This window comes from Metopolophium dirhodum, chromosome 9 (assembly GCF_019925205.1).
Source record: "Metopolophium dirhodum isolate CAU chromosome 9, ASM1992520v1, whole genome shotgun sequence".
In the NCBI taxonomy this organism is placed as follows: domain Eukaryota; kingdom Metazoa; phylum Arthropoda; class Insecta; order Hemiptera; family Aphididae; genus Metopolophium; species Metopolophium dirhodum.
Genome location: NC_083568.1, coordinates 32,243,171 through 32,249,170, shown reverse-complemented (window position 1 = coordinate 32,249,170; position 6,000 = coordinate 32,243,171).

Sequence of the window (6,000 nt, the reverse complement as noted above, 5' to 3'; positions counted from 1 at the left end):
TTTATGATCGTTGTTAAATATAAACAAGCAAAATAGCGGTCAATATGGTAACGCTCTGCTGTATTTACATTAGATGTCTAAAAAAGTCACTGTAATGGGTGTCACGTTTTTGATATTTCACGATGAATGAGCATAGACGTGTTTACGGGAGGGGTGGGGTGGGCACTGCCCCCCCCCCGGGCAGACTGTGCCTCCAACAAAACCATGCCAGGATAAAAAAAAGTCGTGTGGTGTGTACCCTGCAGTACCTATAGATTTTGGTTAATTGTAATTTTTTTAATTATGCATTTATTAATTAGTGATTACAATATTGACATATATAGTATTATTTTTATTTTTATTTTATTTTTATTGAAATAAATCTACAATCTATACATTCATTTTTGTACAATAAGTAGGTTTGATAAGTGAATAATAAAAGGTTAACATAAATTGTACGATCAAGGAGGATACCCAGTGGTAACACAAGTGTTGGGAAAAGATAACCAAAAAATCATCCGGATAAGATAACAGATAATTCATTCAAAATTTATCTAGATAAGATAAAATATAACATCATTTTTTTTATCTAGATAAAGATAAAAATACACATACATTTATCTAGATAAAAAAATAGATAATTTTTTTTTAAATTATATTATAAATATTGTAATTTAATAGTACTTACTTATTAGATAGTATTTATTAATTAATAGATCCTTAATGTCATTTCTCAACTAAAATAATATACAATTTAAATTTTTAATACAACTTGAATAAAAATAAAATAACAAAATAAAACTGGCAATTTGTCAGTAAACATTTCTTTTTTTAACTATAATAATATTGGAATTTGGAATCACTACTCGGTTCTCGTAAATTATTGGCTATTTCAGTATTTGAAAATATTCTTATTATTATATTATTTATCTAGATAAATTACCACAGATAACCATTACATTTATCTAGATGAGATAATTAGATAATTTAATTATTTTTATCTAGATAAGATAAGTAAAGAAACAATTTTATCTAGATAAAATTATCTAGATGATTCTCAACATTGGGTAACATCCTATAATAATCTATAATATAAACACTTTATTTTTATCAACAATTTACTTTATTATGTATCTGTTTTTAATTTAGTTTAAAATGTATTTTTTATTGCTTTGACAATGGTTATACTTTTTGATCATAACTAAAAAATATTCCTACCATCGTGAATTTTGTAACATAATAAATAAATGTTTCTTCATGTCTAAAAAAAAATAGGTCTCACAATTTAAAAATTTGTTGTGCCCCCTCGGCTACCAAAATCTGAACACGCCTATGCGAATAAGTGAGTGAGTGTGTGAGACGTGATTGAGTGGTATTTGGATTATATATATATTTTGATTATTTTATTCAATTATAAATCGATTGAAATATTTGAAATAGGATATACTTTAATAGTACCTAATGCGTTGTTGCACGAGTATATTATTTTCTCTTTGTATAGTGTAAGTAGTTCCCTATATTATTATTTATGGTATTTATTGTTTTTGGTTTACTACAACTGTGTACTTTGATTAAATATTCTATAGTGTTACAAAATATATATGAGAGTCATCGAGTGAATTGTTAGGCATCCATTTAAAATCATCATTCATCGGACTTCACTAAAGTATGCTGATTAAGTTATGATAATATTTAAAATAATGTATTAATTAAGTTAAACTTTGAACTGTCGAGGTTAGTAAAGTTATAAACCAAATCTACACGAATCGAGAACAAAAAGTTTCTGACCATAAACGCTGCCAGTTTCGAAAACTAATGTCTACAATTAAAAATTTAAATGCAAATTAATGCATGCCAAATTTAAAAATGTTTCCATGATTTGTAAGGTATGTATAACCTACTTATAATTATTAAAATTATCATTTATTCCAATGAAGTCTGTAAAACCACGGAATAATACAAAAAAGTACACAAAAAATGTCTTTAATTTTATATAACAAAATCTATAATAATATAATATATTTATACCTATATGAATAATGAATATAATATAATTTAATTTATTAATACATTATTATAACTGCTACCTAATTTGCATTTATTTTCTGTACAAACTATACAATAGGTACTCGTAGGTATTTTTAGTCTATTAAATCGTGTACATTAATATTTCTATTCTGGTAATTTTAATTCAATTAAGATGACGCTACACCCTGCGTTATTGTCTCCGTCCTACGAATGTAAAACATAGCAAAAACTGTTTTGGCGTGGGAAAGAACCGATTTAGCTACAGGAATAACTAAAAAACGAAACTTTCGCCGCATAAAAAGGCGAACTTTAGCTGTGAAATATCGTTTTTATCTGTTTGATATCGGAACTATAAAAATGTTATTGAAGTTTGAAAAAAATAATGGATTTTGAAACAATAAGACATTTTTTCGTGTAAGTAATATCAAAAAAATAAAAACGATATTTCACAGATAATGTTCTGAACTATATCGTATAATATGAATTTGGAATCTTAACTATCACTACAGCCGGCTCCGGTTCTATCCCGCGCAAAACAGTTTTTGCTATGTCGTACATTTGTAAGATGCAGACAACACATGCGGCTGTAGCGTCCTCTTAAAATTAATGACAGATTATGGTAATTATAATTTTAAATTATTACATTGTTTCTATTCCAGTTGTAACGTTGACATTTTTGATGGCAATATAGTGAGAAGAGTACCCAATACTTTCATGATATTATAATAATTGTTCGCAAATAATATAATATTTTAACACGAATAGTGAAATATACAATAGATATGTATTATATAATGTATTTTACGACGGAAAAACATTGACCCCGACAATAATAGACAGTTCCAGCCACGTTTTATACACTTACATTACACCGAAATTTCGATAAAACGGCAAATCGACAGAGTATACTTGCTCTGTGAATCGTAATTCATATCTTATGGACTACAATCAATTTGTATGTAAAAATAAATTTGTGTAGGTTTTATGATTAGTTACCAATATACGTCGGTTAACTATCAGAGTATTCACATTACCTATACTGTGGTGGGCGGCATCTACCACAATATTTGGTACCTAATGGCCATGTATCAACTAATATATTCGTATTCACAGTTATCAAATTTGAATTCACCGATGTTTATATATTGGTTAGGTACCGATGAGCGGAGCGAAGAAAGTATTGATTTTACAATGATGTAAAATAATTTACTTACAACCCATTGCCTCTTCACACGCAATTTAAGTAAGACGCCTGCAGGTGAGGTAAGTGCCTAACGGGGCTAGTGCCTATTAGGGTTATAAAAATAAAACTTTTTAAATTAAAAGTTGTTTTCATGAAAATTATGAAGTTTCACACTAATCGAGTGTTGCATAATGTTAATTAGACTGTAGGATATCAAAAACGACAGTTATCAATATCTAAAAATCTAGGTAAGTACTTAGTTTTCAAATTTTATTTTTTGAAATTGATATTATTTTAGCGGTCTAGTTTTCACATATCAATAGTTCATAATCGTTTCAAATTTGGTAAGCCAATATAAGTTTATGTATATTTCACAATTTAATTTGTGAATTGTGCTAATTGTATGATGCGAATGAGGACTTCGCTCGTGCAAAATTACATAGGTACGTGGAAAGTGCGACACGCACAAATGGGGGAAATGCGATGTGCTTTGTTGCATTAACAAAATAATGTTGTATTAACAGTATTAACTTTCAAAGGAACCGATTTTGCACTTACCCCAGGTAGCAGGTAAAGTGTTTTTTTTTTATTTTTCAAATATTTATAAATCAACTAAAAAATAAAAAAGCCTGCTTAAAAAAATACGATGAATATTAAGCCATTGACGTATGCACGACATATGACGTATGCAGCGGCGGCAAACCTAACTAAAGTAAGTGGCGTGTGCAATACCCATATACCTATATATACTACTAATATTTCAATATTTTATTATTTTGTATCATCTATTTAAGTAAAAAAAAAAATTATCTACTAATGATAATTCAATTTTTGTAACGTCTTTGAATGTGTCTAGTCATTGCGAATCATATAGTATTTTTAAATGTTATCTAATTAAAAAATATGACTGATTAAAAGTTACGACGCGTATACACGCCCGCAGGTATCGAAATGTTTACATTATTATTATTTATTTTTAATAATTATATGAACAATTTATTAATTTAATAATTTAATTAAACCAACATATTTCCTTCGTTAATGATTGCCAAATACCAATTACACAATATAAAAGATTAATAACAACTGATGTATTATTTGTTATTTTTTAAATAATATAATATTATAAACATTTTCAACAATCAAACTCAAATAATACAATAATAATAACTTGTTTTTAACATATTTTATAATTTATAATTTTCTGTATTTTTATTTAGTTAGATATTTTAATTAGGGATATTTTGACCTAAATTCGTAATACGTAAATTTGGTTATAAAAACAAGATTATTATTCGAGTACCGGATTAATTACTATAGTTTGGTAGTAAACTAGTAAAAAAGTTATATGACATTGAAACATATATTTCATATTTTTATGATGGTTCATACCATTGATTATAAATACAAGAGTTTAAGAAATAATCTACTATCTGGTGACTTTAAAATTGACAGTAAAGTTGTGTCTATAAATGATATTAAAAAAACATATGAAATTGACAGCCAAAGTAAAACAGCAAGAGCTATGACCAAAATAACACCAAATCATCTATCTCCTAACCCTTTTCAAAAAATGTCCTGCAAGTTAGCAATACAACTCTTGAGTAATTCTGTATCTGAAGCTATAAAAACATGTGTGGCTACTGGGCAACTAAAATCGAATACAGCACTACATACTTCAGAATCTATTAATGCCATCAATAATATGTTTGATTCGGCAAACAGCAAAAATGTATATGACCAAAATCCAAACTGAAGACCTTTAAGTCCTAAAAATTCAATAGTGTTCGACAACTTGAAAAAAGCACAAGCTTTATTTAAAGAAACGGTAAAAGTATGCCATAAGACAAAAAAATCAGTACGCCCCCTTGTTTTATTGGAATAATTTGGACGACAACTGCTATTTTAGAACTATATGAACAAGAAAAAGTAGACATGCAAATCTATCGGCCAAATAAAGACAATTTTTTAATGACAAATCAATTAACGCAAGATATATTAGAAAATCAATTTTCAGTTATACGACAAAAAAAAGGCTACAACAGAAACCCCACAGCCCGCACGTTTCGCTGTTGTTGTGGGCATATATGTACATATAGTTTGATGAAATGTTTGACGGCATATATGTACATATAGTTTGATGAAATGTTTGACAACATGTTGTAATAATTGTGAATCGGATGACGATGAATTTATAACTGTTGAAGTATTGAAGGATATTCTTGTAGAAAACTTAATTTTATCAGAAAACGGTGAATTGTCAAAGGAAAATTATTTTCACGAAACAACCGATTCTGACAATAGTTCAAAGTCAAATGAAGGTATTTATGATGTTGACCTATCACTGGAGACGTGTTCAATAACTTATTTTTCTGGTTATTTAGCAAAAAAATGTTTTGATAAATTTAATTGTGGTAACTGTAATTTAATCAAACCAAATGAACACTTAGCTGACAAAAAAGAACTTTCAATTATACACAAGGTGTTCGATCATGTACAACAATCACAAGGCTTAAAAGCTCCATCTGATAAGCTAACACAAATAGTGAAAATATGCTTAAATATATTTAAAAATACATTTCCTAAAATTAAGAGCTCAAAGCAAATTTAAAAACAACTTTTGCATAAGGCTGAAAGACAAATAAATAATCATTTTTCGGTTTTACAAAATTCGTCATGTAAAGATCACTATGCATTTATTTTACAGCTGCTGTTTAGGACAATGATTTATAAGGAATGTAAGTGGATTAACGCAAACATTGGAAAGCGAGGTTATCAAAATGCAGCCAAATTACGAATTTTTGAAAATA